The 14,527-nt window shown below is 40.3% G+C and overlaps 30 non-coding genes across 30 annotated transcripts; all 30 read left to right on the top strand.

Moving 5' to 3' along the window:
- Window positions 1–61: 61 nt before the first annotated feature.
- On the top strand, window positions 62–133 carry trnaq-cug (transfer RNA glutamine (anticodon CUG)). Its single transcript has one exon. It is a non-coding gene; the product is annotated as a tRNA-Gln (tRNA).
- Window positions 134–384: 251 nt separating this feature from the next.
- On the top strand, window positions 385–456 carry trnaq-uug (transfer RNA glutamine (anticodon UUG)). The gene has a single exon. It is a non-coding gene; the product is annotated as a tRNA-Gln (tRNA).
- Window positions 457–856: 400 nt separating this feature from the next.
- Window positions 857–928, top strand: trnaq-cug (transfer RNA glutamine (anticodon CUG)). The gene has a single exon. It is a non-coding gene; the product is annotated as a tRNA-Gln (tRNA).
- An 83-nt stretch (window positions 929–1,011) lies between these two features.
- trnaq-cug (transfer RNA glutamine (anticodon CUG)) lies at window positions 1,012–1,083 on the top strand. Its single transcript has one exon. It is a non-coding gene; the product is annotated as a tRNA-Gln (tRNA).
- Window positions 1,084–1,166: 83 nt separating this feature from the next.
- Window positions 1,167–1,238, top strand: trnaq-cug (transfer RNA glutamine (anticodon CUG)). Its single transcript has one exon. It is a non-coding gene; the product is annotated as a tRNA-Gln (tRNA).
- An 83-nt stretch (window positions 1,239–1,321) lies between these two features.
- On the top strand, window positions 1,322–1,393 carry trnaq-cug (transfer RNA glutamine (anticodon CUG)). Its single transcript has one exon. It is a non-coding gene; the product is annotated as a tRNA-Gln (tRNA).
- Window positions 1,394–1,644: 251 nt separating this feature from the next.
- On the top strand, window positions 1,645–1,716 carry trnaq-uug (transfer RNA glutamine (anticodon UUG)). Its single transcript has one exon. It is a non-coding gene; the product is annotated as a tRNA-Gln (tRNA).
- A 1,351-nt stretch (window positions 1,717–3,067) lies between these two features.
- Window positions 3,068–3,139, top strand: trnaq-cug (transfer RNA glutamine (anticodon CUG)). The gene has a single exon. It is a non-coding gene; the product is annotated as a tRNA-Gln (tRNA).
- An 83-nt stretch (window positions 3,140–3,222) lies between these two features.
- trnaq-cug (transfer RNA glutamine (anticodon CUG)) lies at window positions 3,223–3,294 on the top strand. Its single transcript has one exon. It is a non-coding gene; the product is annotated as a tRNA-Gln (tRNA).
- An 83-nt stretch (window positions 3,295–3,377) lies between these two features.
- On the top strand, window positions 3,378–3,449 carry trnaq-cug (transfer RNA glutamine (anticodon CUG)). The gene has a single exon. It is a non-coding gene; the product is annotated as a tRNA-Gln (tRNA).
- Window positions 3,450–3,532: 83 nt separating this feature from the next.
- trnaq-cug (transfer RNA glutamine (anticodon CUG)) lies at window positions 3,533–3,604 on the top strand. Its single transcript has one exon. It is a non-coding gene; the product is annotated as a tRNA-Gln (tRNA).
- An 83-nt stretch (window positions 3,605–3,687) lies between these two features.
- On the top strand, window positions 3,688–3,759 carry trnaq-cug (transfer RNA glutamine (anticodon CUG)). Its single transcript has one exon. It is a non-coding gene; the product is annotated as a tRNA-Gln (tRNA).
- An 83-nt stretch (window positions 3,760–3,842) lies between these two features.
- trnaq-cug (transfer RNA glutamine (anticodon CUG)) lies at window positions 3,843–3,914 on the top strand. The gene has a single exon. It is a non-coding gene; the product is annotated as a tRNA-Gln (tRNA).
- A 251-nt stretch (window positions 3,915–4,165) lies between these two features.
- trnaq-uug (transfer RNA glutamine (anticodon UUG)) lies at window positions 4,166–4,237 on the top strand. Its single transcript has one exon. It is a non-coding gene; the product is annotated as a tRNA-Gln (tRNA).
- A 1,464-nt stretch (window positions 4,238–5,701) lies between these two features.
- On the top strand, window positions 5,702–5,773 carry trnaq-cug (transfer RNA glutamine (anticodon CUG)). Its single transcript has one exon. It is a non-coding gene; the product is annotated as a tRNA-Gln (tRNA).
- A 251-nt stretch (window positions 5,774–6,024) lies between these two features.
- trnaq-uug (transfer RNA glutamine (anticodon UUG)) lies at window positions 6,025–6,096 on the top strand. Its single transcript has one exon. It is a non-coding gene; the product is annotated as a tRNA-Gln (tRNA).
- A 539-nt stretch (window positions 6,097–6,635) lies between these two features.
- On the top strand, window positions 6,636–6,707 carry trnaq-cug (transfer RNA glutamine (anticodon CUG)). Its single transcript has one exon. It is a non-coding gene; the product is annotated as a tRNA-Gln (tRNA).
- A 251-nt stretch (window positions 6,708–6,958) lies between these two features.
- trnaq-cug (transfer RNA glutamine (anticodon CUG)) lies at window positions 6,959–7,030 on the top strand. Its single transcript has one exon. It is a non-coding gene; the product is annotated as a tRNA-Gln (tRNA).
- Window positions 7,031–7,709: 679 nt separating this feature from the next.
- On the top strand, window positions 7,710–7,781 carry trnaq-uug (transfer RNA glutamine (anticodon UUG)). Its single transcript has one exon. It is a non-coding gene; the product is annotated as a tRNA-Gln (tRNA).
- Window positions 7,782–8,679: 898 nt separating this feature from the next.
- trnaq-uug (transfer RNA glutamine (anticodon UUG)) lies at window positions 8,680–8,751 on the top strand. Its single transcript has one exon. It is a non-coding gene; the product is annotated as a tRNA-Gln (tRNA).
- Window positions 8,752–8,841: 90 nt separating this feature from the next.
- On the top strand, window positions 8,842–8,913 carry trnaq-cug (transfer RNA glutamine (anticodon CUG)). The gene has a single exon. It is a non-coding gene; the product is annotated as a tRNA-Gln (tRNA).
- Window positions 8,914–10,087: 1,174 nt separating this feature from the next.
- trnaq-uug (transfer RNA glutamine (anticodon UUG)) lies at window positions 10,088–10,159 on the top strand. Its single transcript has one exon. It is a non-coding gene; the product is annotated as a tRNA-Gln (tRNA).
- A 90-nt stretch (window positions 10,160–10,249) lies between these two features.
- Window positions 10,250–10,321, top strand: trnaq-cug (transfer RNA glutamine (anticodon CUG)). Its single transcript has one exon. It is a non-coding gene; the product is annotated as a tRNA-Gln (tRNA).
- A 216-nt stretch (window positions 10,322–10,537) lies between these two features.
- Window positions 10,538–10,609, top strand: trnaq-uug (transfer RNA glutamine (anticodon UUG)). Its single transcript has one exon. It is a non-coding gene; the product is annotated as a tRNA-Gln (tRNA).
- A 727-nt stretch (window positions 10,610–11,336) lies between these two features.
- On the top strand, window positions 11,337–11,408 carry trnaq-uug (transfer RNA glutamine (anticodon UUG)). Its single transcript has one exon. It is a non-coding gene; the product is annotated as a tRNA-Gln (tRNA).
- Window positions 11,409–11,837: 429 nt separating this feature from the next.
- Window positions 11,838–11,909, top strand: trnaq-uug (transfer RNA glutamine (anticodon UUG)). Its single transcript has one exon. It is a non-coding gene; the product is annotated as a tRNA-Gln (tRNA).
- A 729-nt stretch (window positions 11,910–12,638) lies between these two features.
- Window positions 12,639–12,710, top strand: trnaq-uug (transfer RNA glutamine (anticodon UUG)). The gene has a single exon. It is a non-coding gene; the product is annotated as a tRNA-Gln (tRNA).
- Window positions 12,711–13,294: 584 nt separating this feature from the next.
- Window positions 13,295–13,366, top strand: trnaq-uug (transfer RNA glutamine (anticodon UUG)). The gene has a single exon. It is a non-coding gene; the product is annotated as a tRNA-Gln (tRNA).
- A 736-nt stretch (window positions 13,367–14,102) lies between these two features.
- On the top strand, window positions 14,103–14,174 carry trnaq-uug (transfer RNA glutamine (anticodon UUG)). The gene has a single exon. It is a non-coding gene; the product is annotated as a tRNA-Gln (tRNA).
- A 90-nt stretch (window positions 14,175–14,264) lies between these two features.
- trnaq-cug (transfer RNA glutamine (anticodon CUG)) lies at window positions 14,265–14,336 on the top strand. Its single transcript has one exon. It is a non-coding gene; the product is annotated as a tRNA-Gln (tRNA).
- The last annotated feature ends 191 nt before the right edge of the window (window positions 14,337–14,527 follow it).

Genomic DNA, 14,527 nt, shown 5'->3' with positions numbered 1-14,527 from the left:
AACTAATGTTCTTTTTTATCTGCTATGCTATGCAAACCAGTACTCTGAAATGGCTGATGTATGTCCCATGGTGTAATGGTTAGCACTCTGGACTCTGAATCCAGTGATCTGAGTTCAACTCTCAGTGGGACCAGGTCCGATATAGCGATAAGTAACAGATTAGGCAAATATTATTATTTATCTGCTATGCAATGAAAAGCAGTACTCCAACTTGTAGATCTAGGCTTCATAGTGTAATGGTTAGCACTCTGGACTTTGAATACAGTGATCTGAGTTCAACTCTCAGCAGGACCAGGTTCCTTTTGGCTTTTAACTACAGAATACACAAATGTTCCTGTTTATCTGATATGCAATGAAAACCAGTACTCCAAAAACCTGTATGTAGGTCCCATGGTGTAATGGTTATCACTCTGGACTTTGAATCCAGTGATCTGAGTTCAACTCTCAGTGGGACCAAGCTCCTTTTGGCTTTCAACTATAGAACATACAAATGTTCCTATTTATCTGCTATGCAATCAAAGCCAGTACTCCGGAACGGTTTAGGTAGGTTCCATGGTGTAATGGTTAGCTCTCTGGACTCTGAATTCAGTGATCTGAGTTCAATTCTCAGTGGGACCAGTCTACTTTGGTCTTCAAACTACAGAACACATAAATGTTCCTATTTACTTGCTATGCAATGAAAACCAGTACTTCAAAACAAATGACATATGTCCCATGAAGTAATGGTTAGGACTCTGAATCCAGTGATCTGAGTTCAACTCTCAGTGGGACCAAGCTCCTTTTAGCTACAGAATAAACCAATGATCCTTTTTATCTGCTATGCTATGCAAACCAGTACTCTGAAATGGCTTATATAGGTCCCATGGTGTAATGGTTAGCACTCTGGACTCTGAATCCAGTGATCTGAGTTCAACTCTCAGTGGGACCAAGCTCCTTTTAGCTACAGAATAAACCAATGATCCTTTTTATCTGCTATGCTATGCAAACCAGTACTCTGAAATGGCTTATGTAGGTCCCATGGTGTAATGGTTAGCACTCTGGACTCTGAATCCAGTGATCTGAGTTCAACTCTCAGTGGGACCAAGCTCCTTTTAGCTACAGAATAAACCAATGATCCTTTTTATCTGCTATGCTATGCAAACCAGTACTCTGAAATGGCTTATGAAGGTCCCATGGTGTAATGGTTAGCACTCTGGACTCTGAATCCAGTGATCTGAGTTCAACTCTCAGTGGGACCAAGCTCCTTTTAGCTACAGAATAAACCAATGATCCTTTTTATCTGCTATGCTATGCAAACCAGTACTCTGAAATGGCTTATGTAGGTCCCATGGTGTAATGGTTAGCACTCTGGACTCTGAATCCAGTGATCTGAGTTCAACTCTCAGTGGGACCAGGTCCAATATAGCAATAAGTAACAGATTAGGCAAATTGTATTATTTATCTGCTATGCAATGAAAAGCAGTACTCCAACTTGTGGATCTAGGCTTCATAGTGTAATGGTTAGTACTCTGGACTTTGAATCCAGTGATCTGAGTTCAACTCTCAGCAGGACCAGGTTCCTTTTGGCTTTTAACTACAGAATACCCAAATGTTCCTGTTTATCTGATATGCAATGAAGACCAGTACTCCAAAAACCCGTTTGTAGGTCCCATGGTGTAATGGTTATCACTCTGGACTTTGAATCCAGTGATCTGAGTTCAACTCTCAGTGGGACCAGTCTGCTTTTGGCTTTCAACTATAGAATATACAAATGTTCCTATTTATCTGCTAGCAATCAAAGCCTATACTCCGAAACAATTTAGGTAGGTTGCATGGTGTAATGGTTAGCACTCTGGACTCTGAATCCAGTGATCTGAGTTCAATTTTCAGTGGGACCAGTCTACTTTGGTCTTCAAACTACAGAACAAATAAATGTTCCTATTTACTTGCTATGCAATGAAAACCAGTACTGCAAAACAATTGACATATGTCCCATGAAGTAATGGTTAGCACTCTGGACTCTGAATCCAGTGATCTGAGTTCAACTCTCAGTGGGACCAAGCTCCTTTTAGCTACAGAATAAACCAATGATCCTTTTTATCTGCTATGCTATGAAAACCAGTACTCTGAAATGGCTTATGGTGTAATGGTTAGCACTCTGGACTCTGAATCCAGTGATCTGAGTTCAACTCTCAGTGGGACCAGTTCCGATATAGCAATAAGTAACAGATTAGGCAAATTTTATTATTTATCTGCTATGCAATGAAAAGCAGTACTCCAACTTGTGGATCTAGGCTTCATAGTGTAATGGTTAGCACTCTGGACTTTGAATCCAGTGATCTGAGTTCAACTCTCAGCAGGACCAGGTTCCTTTTGGCTTTTAACTACAGAATACACAAAGGTTCCTGTTTATCTGATATGCAATGAAGACCAGTACTCCAAAAACGCGTTTGTAGGTTCGATGGTGTAATGGTTAGCACTTTCGACTCTGAAACCAGTGATCTTAGTTCAACTCTCAGTGGGACCAGGTCCAATATTAGACTAAGTAACAGATTAGGCAAATATTATTATTTATCTGCTATGCAATGAAAAGCAGTACTCCAACCTGTAGATGTAGGTTTCATAGTGTAATGGTTAGTACTCTGGACTTAGAATCCAGTGATCTGAGTTCAACTCTCAGCAGGACCAGGTTCATTTTGGCTTTCAACTATAGAACATACAAATGTTCCTATTTATCTGCTATGCAATCAAAGCCAGTACTCCGGAACGGTTTAGGTAGGTTCCATGGTGTAATGGTTAGCTCTCTGGACTCTGAATTCAGTGATCTGAGTTCAATTCTCAGTGGGACCAGTCTACTTTGGTCTTCAAACTACAGAACACATAAATGTTCCTGTTTACTTGCTATGCAATGAAAACCAGTACTTCAAAACAAATGACATATGTCCCATGAAGTAATGGTTAGGACTCTGAATCCAGTGATCTGAGTTCAACTCTCAGTGGGACCAAGCTCCTTTTAGCTACAGAATAAACCAATGATCCTTTTTATCTGCTATGCTATGCAAACCAGTACTCTGAAATGGCTTATATAGGTCCCATGGTGTAATGGTTAGCACTCTGGACTCTGAATCCAGTGATCTGAGTTCAACTCTCAGTGGGACCAAGCTCCTTTTAGCTACAGAATACACAAATGTTCCTTTTTATCTGCTATGCTATGCAAACCAGTACTCTGAAATGGCTTATGTAGGTCCCATGGTGTAATGGTTAGCACTCTGGACTCTGAATCCAGTCATCTGAGTTCAACTCTCAGTGGGACCAAGCTCCTTTTAGCTACAGAATAAACCAATGATCCTTTTTATCTGCTATGCTATGCAAACCAGTACTCTGAAATGGCTTATGAAGGTCCCATGGTGTAATGGTTAGCACTCTGGACTCTGAATCCAGTGATCTGAGTTCAACTCTCAGTGGGACCAAGCTCCTTTTAGCTACAGAATACACAAATGTTCCTTTTTATCTGCTATGCTATGCAAACCAGTACTCTGAAATGGCTTATGTAGGTCCCATGGTGTAATGGTTAGCACTCTGAACTCTGAATCCAGTGATCTGAGTTCAACTCTCAGTGGGACCAAGCTCCTTTTAGCTACAGAATAAACCAATGATCCTTTTTATCTGCTATGCTATGCAAACCAGTACTCTGAAATGGCTTATGAAGGTCCCATGGTGTAATGGTTAGCACTCTGGACTCTGAATCCAGTGATCTGAGTTCAACTCTCAGTGGGACCAAGCTCCTTTTAGCTACAGAATAAACCAATGATCCTTTTTATCTGCTATGCTATGCAAACCAGTACTCTGAAATGGCTTATGTAGGTCCCATGGTGTAATGGTTAGCACTCTGGACTCTGAATCCAGTGATCTGAGTTCAACTCTCAGTGGGACCAGGTCCAATATAGCAATAAGTAACAGATTAGGCAAATTGTATTATTTATCTGCTATGCAATGAAAAGCAGTACTCCAACTTGTCGATCTAGGCTTCATAGTGTAATGGTTAGTACTCTGGACTTTGAATCCAGTGATCTGAGTTCAACTCTCAGCAGGACCAGGTTCCTTTTGGCTTTTAACTACAGAATACCCAAATGTTCCTGTTTATCTGATATGCAATGAAGACCAGTACTCCAAAAAACCGTTTGTAGGTCCCATGGTGTAATGGTTATCACTCTGGACTTTGAATCCAGTGATCTGAGTTCAACTCTCAGTGGGACCAGTCTGCTTTTGGCTTTCAACTATAGAATATACAAATGTTCCTATTTATCTGCTAGCAATCAAAGCCTGTACTCCGAAACAGTTTAGGTAGGTTGCATGGTGTAATGGTTAGCACTCTGGACTCTGAATCCAGTGATCTGAGTTCAATTTTCAGTGGGACCAGTCTACTTTGGTCTTCAAACTACAGAACAAATAAATGTTCCTATTTACTTGCTATGCAATGAAAACCAGTACTTCAAAACAATTGACATATGTCCCATGAAGTAATGGTTAGCACTCTGGACTCTGAATCCAGTGATCTGAGTTCAACTCTCAGTGGGACCAAGCTCCTTTTAGCTACAGAATAAACCAATGATCCTTTTTATCTGCTATGCTATGAAAACCAGTACTCTTAAATGGCTTATGGTGTAATGGTTAGCACTCTGGACTCTGAATCCAGTGATCTGAGTTCAACTCTCAGTGGGACCAGTTCCGATATAGCACTAAGTAACAGATTAGGCAAATTTTATTATTTATCTGCTATGCAATGAAAAGCAGTACTCCAACTTGTAGATCTAGGCTTCATAGTGTAATGGTTAGCACTCTGGACATTGAATCCAGTGATCTGAGTTCAACTCTCAGCAGGACCAGGTTCCTTTTGGCTTTTAACTACAGAATACACAAAGGTTCCTGTTTATCTGATATGCAATGAAGACCAGTACTCCAAGAACGCGTTTGTAGGTTCGATGGTGTAATGGTTAGCACTTTCGACTCTGAAACCAGTGATCTTAGTTCAACTCTCAGTGGGACCAGGTCCAATATTAGACTAAGTAAAAGATTAGGCAAATATTATTATTTATCTGCTATGCAATGAAAAGCAGTACTCCAACCTGTAGATGTAGGTTTCATAGTGTAATGGTTAGAACTCTGGACTTAGAATCCAGTGATCTGAGTTCAACTCTCAGCAGGACCAGGTTCATTTTGGCTTTTAACTACAGAATACACAAATTTTCCTGTTTATCTGCTATGCAATGAAAACCAGCACTCTGAAACAACCTATGGAGGTCCCATGGTCCCATGGTTAGCACTCTGGACTCTGAATCCTGTGATCTGAGTTCAACTCTCAGTGGGACCAAGCTCCTTTTGGCTTTTAGCTACAGAATAAACCAATGTTCCTTTTTATATTTCGATTGTTCTCGATTGTTCTCAGCTCAGGGATGCTGCTGGAAATGTGAATTTCCCTTCGGGGATGAACAAAGTATCTATCTATCTATCTATCTATCTGCTACGCTATGCAAACCAGTACTCTGAAATGGCTTATGTATGTCCCATGGTGTAATGATTAGCACTCTGGACTCTGATTCCAGTGATCTCAGTTCAACTCTCAGCAGGACCAGGATCTTTTTAGCTTTTAACTACAGAATACACAAATGTTCCTACTTTTCTGCTATGCAATGAAGACCAGTACTCCAAAAGAATATATATAGGTCCCATGGTGTAATGGTTAGCACTCTGGACTCTGAATCCAGTGATCTGAGTTCAACTCTCAGTGGGACCAGGTCCAATATTAAACTAAGTAACAGTTTAGGCAAATATTATTATTTATCTGCTATGCAATGAAAACCAGTACTCCAACCTGTAGATGTAGGTTTCATAGTGTAATGGTTAGTACTCTGGACTTAGAATCCAGTGATCTGAGTTCAACTCTCAGCAGGACTAGGATCATTTTGGCTTTTAACTACAGAATACACAAATTTTCCTGTTTATCTGCTATGCAATGAAAACCAGCACTCTGAAACAACCTATGTAGGTCCCATGGTGTAATGGTTAGCACTCTGGACTTTGAATCCAGTGATCTGAGTTCAACTCTCAGTGGGACCAACCTCCTTTTGGCTTTTAGCTACAGAATAAACCAATGTTCCTTTTTATCTGCTATACTATGCAAACCAGTACTCTGAAATGGCTTATGTATGTCCCATGGTGTAATGATTAGTATTCTGGACTCCAGGTTCCTTTTGGCTTTTAACTACAGAATACACAAATGTTCCTATTTATCTGCTATGCAGTGAAAACCAGTACTCCAAACAGAGTCATGTAGGTTCCATGGTGAAATGGTTAGCACTCTGGTCGCTGAATCCAGTGATCTTAGTTCAACTCTCAGTGGGACCAAGCTCCTTTTGGCTTTTAGCTACAGAATAAACCAATGTTCCTTTTTATCTGCTACGCTGTGCAAACCAGTACTCTGAAATGGCTTATGTATGTCCCATGGTGTAATGATTAGCACTCTGGACTCTGAATCCTGTGATCTCAGTTCAACTCTCAGCAGGACCAGGATCTTTTGGCTTTTAACTACAGAATACACAAATGTTCATACTTTTCTGCTATGCAATGAAGACCAGTACTCCAAAAGAATATAGATAGGTCCCATGGTGTAATGGTTAGCACTCTGGACTCTGAATCCAGTGATCTGAGTTCAACTCTCAGTGGGACCAGGTCCAATATTAGACTAAGTAACAGAGTAGGCAAATATTATTATTTATCTGCTATGCAATGAAAAGCAGTATTCCAACCTGTAGATGTAGGTTTCATAGTGTAATGGTTAGTACTCTGGACTTAGAATCCAGTGATCTGAATTCAACTCTCAGCAGGACCAGGTTCATTTTGGCTTTTAACTACAGAATACACAAATTTTCCTGTTTATCTGCTATGCAATGAAAACCAGCACTCTGAATCAACATATGTAGGTCCCATGGTGTAATGGTTAGCACTCTGGACTCTGTATCCAGTGATCTGAGTTCAACTCTCAGTGGGACCAATCTCCTTTTGGCTTTTAGCTACAGAATAAACCAATGTTCCTTTTTATCTGCTACGCTATGCAAACTAGTACTCTAAAATCGCTTATGTATGTCCCATGGTGTAATGATTAGCACTCTGGACTCTGAATCCAGTGAACTCAGTTCAACTCTCAGCAGGACCAGGATCTTTTTGGCTTTTAACTACAGAATACACAAATGTTCCTACTTTTCTGCTATGCAATGAAGACCAGTACTCCAAAAGAATATATACAGGTCCCATTGTGTAATGGTTAGCACTCTGGACTCTGAATTCAGTGATCTGAGTTCAACTCTCAGTGGGACCAGGTGCAATATTAGACTAAGTAACAGATTAGGCAAATATTATTATTTATCTGCTATGCAATGAAAAGCAGTACTCCAACCTGAGTTCAACTCTCAGTGGGACCAATCTCCTTTTGGCTTTTAGCTACAGAATAAACCAATGTTCCTTTTTATCTGCTACGCTATGCAAACCAGTACTCTGAAATGGCTTATGTATGTCCCATGGTGTAATGATTAGCACTCTGGACTCTGAATCCAGTGATCTGAGTTCAACTTTCAGCATGACCAGGTTCATTTTGGCTTTTAACTACAGAATACACAAATGTTCCTGTTTATCTGCTATGCAATGAAAACCAGCACTCTGTAAAAACCTATGTAGGTCCCATGGTGTAATGGTTAGCACTCTGGGCTTTGAATCCAGTGATCTGAGTTCAACTCTCAGTGGGACCAGTCTCCTTTTCGCTTTCAACTACAGAATACACAAATGTTCCTATTTATCTGTTATGCAATCAAAACCAGTACTCCGAAACAGTTTAGGTAAGTTCCATGGTGTAATGGTTAGCACTCTGGACTCTGAATCTAGTGATCTGAGTTCAACTCTCAGTGGGACCAAGCTCCTTTTGGCTTTTAGCTACAGAATAAACCAATGTTCCTTTTTATCTGCTATGCTATGCAAACCGGTACTCTGGAATAGCTCATGCCGGTCCCATGGTGTAATGCTTAGCACTCTGGACTCTGAATCCAGTGATCTGAGTTCAACTCTCAGTGTGACCAGATCCGATATATCACTGAGTAACAGATTAGGCAAATATTATTATTTATCTGCTATGCAATGAAAAGCAGTACTCCAACTTGTGGATCTAGGCTTCATAGTGTAATGGATAGCACTCTGGACTTTGAATCGATTGATTTGAATTCAACTCTCAGCAGGACCAGTCTCCTTTTGGCTTTCAACTATAGAATACACAAATGTTCCTATTTATCTGCTAGCAATCAAAGCCAGTACTCCGAAACAGTTTAGGTAGGTTCCATGGTGTAATGGTTAGCACTCAGGTCTCTGAATCCAGTGATCTGAGTTCAACTCTCAGTGGGACCAAGCTCCTTTTGGCTTTTAGCTACAGAATAAACCAATGATCCTTTTTATATGCTATGCAATGCAAACCAGTACTCTGGAATGTCTTAGGTATGTCCCATGGTGTAATGATTAGTATTCTGGGCTCTGAATCTAGTGATCTCAGTTCAACTCTCAGCAGGACCAGGTTCATTTTGGCTTTTAACTACAGAATACACAAATGTTCCTGTTTATCTGCTATGCAATGAAAACCAGCACTCTGTAACAACCTATGTAGGTCCCATGGTGTAATGGTTAGCACTCTGGACTTTGAATCCAGTGATCTGAGTTCAACTCTCAGTGGGACCAGTCTCCTTTTCGCTTTCAACTACAGAATACAAAAATGTTTCTATTTATCTGTTATGCAATCAAAACCAGTACTCCGAAGCAGGTTAGGTAGGTTCCATGGTGTAATGGTTAGCACTCTGGACTCTGAATCCAGTGATCTGAGTTCAACTCTCAGTGGGACCAAGGTCCTTTTGGCTTTTAGCTACAGAATAAACCAATGTTCCTTTTTATCTGCTATGTTATGTAAACCGGTACTCTGGAATAGCTCATGCCGGTACCATGGTGTAATGCTTAGCACTCTGGACTCTGAATCCAGTGATCTGAGTTCAACTCTCAGTGTGACCAGATCCGATATATCACTGAGTAACAGATTAGGCAAATATTATTATTTATCTGCTATGCAATGAAAAGCAGTACTCCAACTTGTGGATCTAGGCTTCATAGTGTAATGGATAGCACTCTGGACTTTGAATCGATTGATTTGAATTCAACTCTCAGCAGGACCAGTCTCCTTTTGGCTTTCAACTATAGAATACACAAATGTTCCTATTTATCTGCTAGCAATCAAAGCCAGTACTCCGAAACAGTTTAGGTAGGTTCCATGGTGTAATGGTTAGCACTCAGGTCTCTGAATCCAGTGATCTGAGTTCAACTCTTAGTGGGACCAAGCTCCTTTTGGCTTTTAGCTACAGAATAAACCAATGATCCTTTTTATATGCTATGCAATGCAAACCAGTACTCTGGAATGTCTTAGGTATGTCCCATGGTGTAATGATTAGTATTCTGGGCTCTGAATCTAGTGATCTCAGTTCAACTCTCAGCAGGACCAGGTTCCTTTTAACTACAGAATACACAAATGTTCCTATTTATCTGCTATGCAATGAAGACCAGTACTCCAAGAGGATATATGTAGGTCCCATGGTGTAATGGTTAGCACTCTGGACGCTGAATCCAGTGATCAGAGTTCAACTCTCAGCGGGACCAAGCTCCTTTTGGCTTTTAGCTACAGAATAAACCAATGTTCCTTTTTATCTGCTATGCAAACCAGTACTCTGAAATGGCTTATGTATGTCCCATGGTGTAATGATTAGTATTCTGGACTCCAGGTTCCTTTTGGCTTTTAACTACAGAATACACAAATGTTCCTATTTATCTGCTATGCAATGAAAACCAGTACTCCAAGCAGGGTCATTTAGGTCCCATGGTGTAAAGGTTAGCACTCTGGACTTTGAATCCAGTGATCTGAGTTCCACTCTCAGCAGGACCAGGTTCATTTTGGCTTTTAACTACAGAATACACAAATTTTCCTGTTTATCTGCTATGCAATGAAAACCAGCACTCTGAAGCAACCTATTGAGGTCCCATGGTGTAATGGTTAGCACTCTGGACTTTGAATCCAGTGATCTGAGTTCAACTCTCAGTGGGACCAGTCTCCTTTTCGCTTTCAACTACAGAATACACAAATGTTCCTATTTATCTGTTATGCAATCAAAACCAGTACTCTGTAACAGTTTAGGTAGGTTCCATGGTGTAATGGTTAGCACTCTGGACTCTGAATCCAGTGATCTGAGTTCAACTCTCAGTGGGACCAAGCTCCTTTTGGCTTTTAGCTACAGAATAAACCAATCTTCCTTTTTATCTGCTATACTATGCAAACCAGTACTCTGAAATGGCTTATGTATGTCTCATGGTGTAATGATTAGTATTCTGGACTCCAGGTTCCTTTTGGCTTTTAACTACAGAATACACAAATGTTCCTATTTATCTGCTATGCAATGAAAACCAGTACTCCAAGCAGGGTCATGTAGGTCCCATGGTGTAATGGTTAGCACTCTGGACTTTGAATCCAGTGATCTGAGTTCAACTCTCAGTGGGACCAGTCTCCTTTTGGCTTTTAGCTACAGAATAAACCAATGTTCCTTTTTATCTGCTACGCTATGCAAACCAGTACTCTGAAATGGCATATGTATGTCCCATGGTGTAATGATTAGCACTCTGGACTCTGAATCTAGTGATCTCAGTTCAACTCTCAGCAGGACCAGGATCTTTTTGGCTTTTAACTACAGAATACACAAATGTTCCTACTTTTCTGCTATGCAATGCAAACCAGTACTCTGGAATGTCTTAGGTATGTCCCATGGTGTAATTAGTATTCTGGGCTCTGAATCTAGTGATCTCAGTTCAACTCTCAGCAGGACCAGGTTCCTTTTAACTACAGAATACACAAATGTTCCTACTTTTCTGCTATGCAATGAAGACCAGTACTCCAAAAGAATATATATAGGTCCCATGGTGAAATAGTTAGCACTCTGGACTCTGAATCCAGTGATCTGAGTTCAACTCTCAGTGGGACCAGGTCCAATATTAGACTAAGTAACAGATTAGGCAAATATTATTATTTATCTGCTATGCAATGAAAAGCAGTACTCCAACTTGTAGATGTAGGTTTCATAGTGTAATGGTTAGTACTCTCGACTTAGAATCCAGTGATCTGAGTTCAGCTCTCAGCAGGACCAGGTTCATTTTGGCTTTTAACTACAGAATACACAAATGTTCCTGTTTATCTGCTATGCAATGAAAACCAGCACTCTGTAATAACCTATGTAGGTCCCATGGTGTAATGGTTAGCACTCTGGACTTTGAATCCAGTGATCTGAGTTCAACTCTCAGTGGGACCAGTCTCCTTTTCGCTTTCAACTACAGAATACACAAATGTTCCTATTTATCTGTTATGCAATCAAAACCAGTACTCCGAAACAGTTTAGGTAGGTCCCATGGTGTAATGGTTAGAACTCTGGACTCTGAATCCAGTGATCTGAGTTCAACTCTCAGTGGGACCAGATCTGATATATCACTGAGTAACAGATTAGGCAAATATTATTATTTATCTGCTATGCAATGAAAAGCAGTACTCCAACCTGTGGATCTAGGTTTCATAGTGTAATGGTTAGCACTCTGGACTTTGAATCCAGTGATCTGAATTCAATTCTCAGCAGGACCAGGTTCCTTTTGGCTTTTAACTACAGAATACACAAATGTTCCTGTTTATCTGCTATGCAATGAAAACCAGTACTCCGAAAGACCCAGTACTCTTTAACAACCTATGTAGTTCCATGGTGTAATGGTTAGCACTCTGGACTTTGAATCCAGTGATCTGAGTTCAACTCTCAGTGGGACCAGTCTCCTTTTGGCTTTCAACTATAGAATACACAAATGTTCCTATTTATCTGCTAGCAATCAAAGCCAGTACTCCGAAACAGTTTAGGTAGGTTCCATGGTGTAATGGTTAGCACTCAGGTCTCTTAATACAGTGATCTGAGTTCAACTCTCAGTGGGACCAAGCTCCTTTTGGCTTTTAGCTACAGAATAAACCAATGATCCTTTTTATATGCTATGCAATGCAAACCAGTACTCTGAAATGTCTTAGGTACGTCCCATGGTGTATTGATTAGTATTCTGGGCTCTGAATCTAGTGATCTCAGTTCAACTCTCAGCAGGACCAGGTTCCTTTTAACTACAGAATACACAAATGTTCCTACTTTTCTGCTATGCAATGAAGACCAGTACTCCAAAAGAATATATATAGGTCCCATGGTGAAATAGTTAGCACTCTGGACTCTGAATCCAGTGATCTGAGTTCAACTCTCAGTGGGACCAGGTCCAATATTAGACTAAGTAACAGATTAGGCAAATATTATTATTTATCTGCTATGCAATGAAAAGCAGTACTCCAACTTGTAGATGTAGGTTTCATAGTGTAATGGTTAGTACTCTCGACTTAGAATCCAGTGATCTGAGTTCAGCTCTCAGCAGGACCAGGTTCATTTTGGCTTTTAACTACAGAATACACAAATGTTCCTGTTTATCTGCTATGCAATGAAAACCAGCACTCTGTAATAACCTATGTAGGTCCCATGGTGTAATGGTTAGCACTCTGGACTTTGAATCCAGTGATCTGAGTTCAACTCTCAGTGGGACCAGTCTCCTTTTCGCTTTCAACTACAGAATACACAAATGTTCCTATTTATCTGTTATGCAATCAAAACCAGTACTCCGAAACAGTTTAGGTAGGTTCCATGGTGTAATGGTTAGAACTCTGGACTCTGAATCCAGTGATCTGAGTTCAACTCTCAGTGGGACCAAGTTGCTTTTAGCTACAGAATAAACCAATGTTCCTTTTTATCTGCTATGCTATGCAAACCGGTACTCTGACATGGCTCATGCCGGTCCCATGGTGTAATTGTTAGCACTCTGAACTCTGAATCCAGTGATCTGAGTTCAACTCTCAGTGTGGCCAGATCTGATATATCACTGAGTAACAGATTAGGCAAATATTATTATTTATCTGCTATGCAATGAAAAGCAGTACTCCAACCTGTGGATCTAGGTTTCATAGTGTAATGGTTAGCACTCTGGACTTTGAATCCAGTGATCTGAATTCAATTCTCAGCAGGACCAGGTTCCTTTTGGCTTTTAACTACAGAATACACAAATGTTCCTGTTTATCTGCTATGCAATTAAAACCAGTACTCCGAAAGACCCAGTACTCTGAAACAACCTATGTAGTTTCATGGTGTAATGGTTAGCACTCTGGACTTTGAATCCAGTGATCTGAGTTCAACTCTCAGTGGGACCAGTCTCCATTTGGCTTTCAACTATAGAATACACAAATGTTCCTATTTATCTGCTAGCAATCAAAGCCAGTACTCCGAAACAGTTTAGGTAGGTTCCATGGTGTAATGGTTAGCACTCAGGTCTCTTAATATAGTGATCTGAGTTCAACTCTCAGTGGGACCAAGCTCCTTTTGGCTTTTAGCTACAGAATAAACCAATGATCCTTTTTATATGCTATGCAATGCAAACCAGTACTCTGAAATGTCTTAGGTACGTCCCATGGTGTATTGATTAGTATTCTGGGCTCTGAATCTAGTGATCTCAGTTCAACCCTCAGCAGGACCAGGTTCCTTATAGCTTTTAACTACAGAATACACAAATGTTCCTATTTATCTGCTATGCAATGAAGACCAGTACTCCAAAAGAATATATGTAGGTCCCATGGTGTAATGGTTAGCACTCTGGATGCTGAATCCAGTGATCTGAGTTCAACTCTCAGTGGGACCAGGTCCAATATTAGACTAAGTAACAGATTAGGCAAATATTATTATTTATCTGCTATGCAATGAAAATCAGTACTCCAACTTGTAGATGTAGGTTTCATAGTGTAACGGTTAGTTCGTTGGACTTAGAATCCAGTGATCTGAGTTCAACTCTCAGCAGGACCAGGTTCATTTTGGCTTTTAACTACAGAATACACAAATGTTCCTGTTCATCTGCTATGCAATGAAAACCAGCACTCTGTAGCAACCTATGTAGGTCCCATGGTGTAATGGTTAGCACTCTGGACTTTGAATCCAGTGATCTGAGTTCAACTCTCAGTGGGACCAGTCTCCTTTTCGCTTTCAACTACAGAATACACAAATGTTCCTATTTATCTGTTATGCATTCAAAACCAGTACTCCGAAACAGTTTTGGTAGGTTCCATGGTGTAATGGTTAGCACTCTGGACTCTGACTCCAGTGATCTGAGTTCAACTCTCAGTGGGACCAAGCTCCTTTTGGCTTTTAGCTACAGAATAAACCAATGTTCCTTTTTATCTGCTATACTATGCAAACCAGTACTCTGAAATGGCTTATGTATGTCCCATGGTGTAATGATTAGTATTCTGGACTCCAGGTTCCTTTTGGCTTTTAACTACAGAATACACAAATGTTCCTATTTATCTGCTATACAATGAAAA

The sequence above is a fragment of the Urocampus carinirostris genome, chromosome 12 (assembly GCF_059441175.1).
Source record: "Urocampus carinirostris isolate Australia breed hairy pipefish chromosome 12, RoL_Ucar_1.0, whole genome shotgun sequence".
Lineage (NCBI taxonomy): Eukaryota > Metazoa > Chordata > Actinopteri > Syngnathiformes > Syngnathidae > Urocampus > Urocampus carinirostris.
Note: the sequence above shows the minus strand (reverse complement) of the source record. Positions and strands in the feature narration are given on the sequence as shown.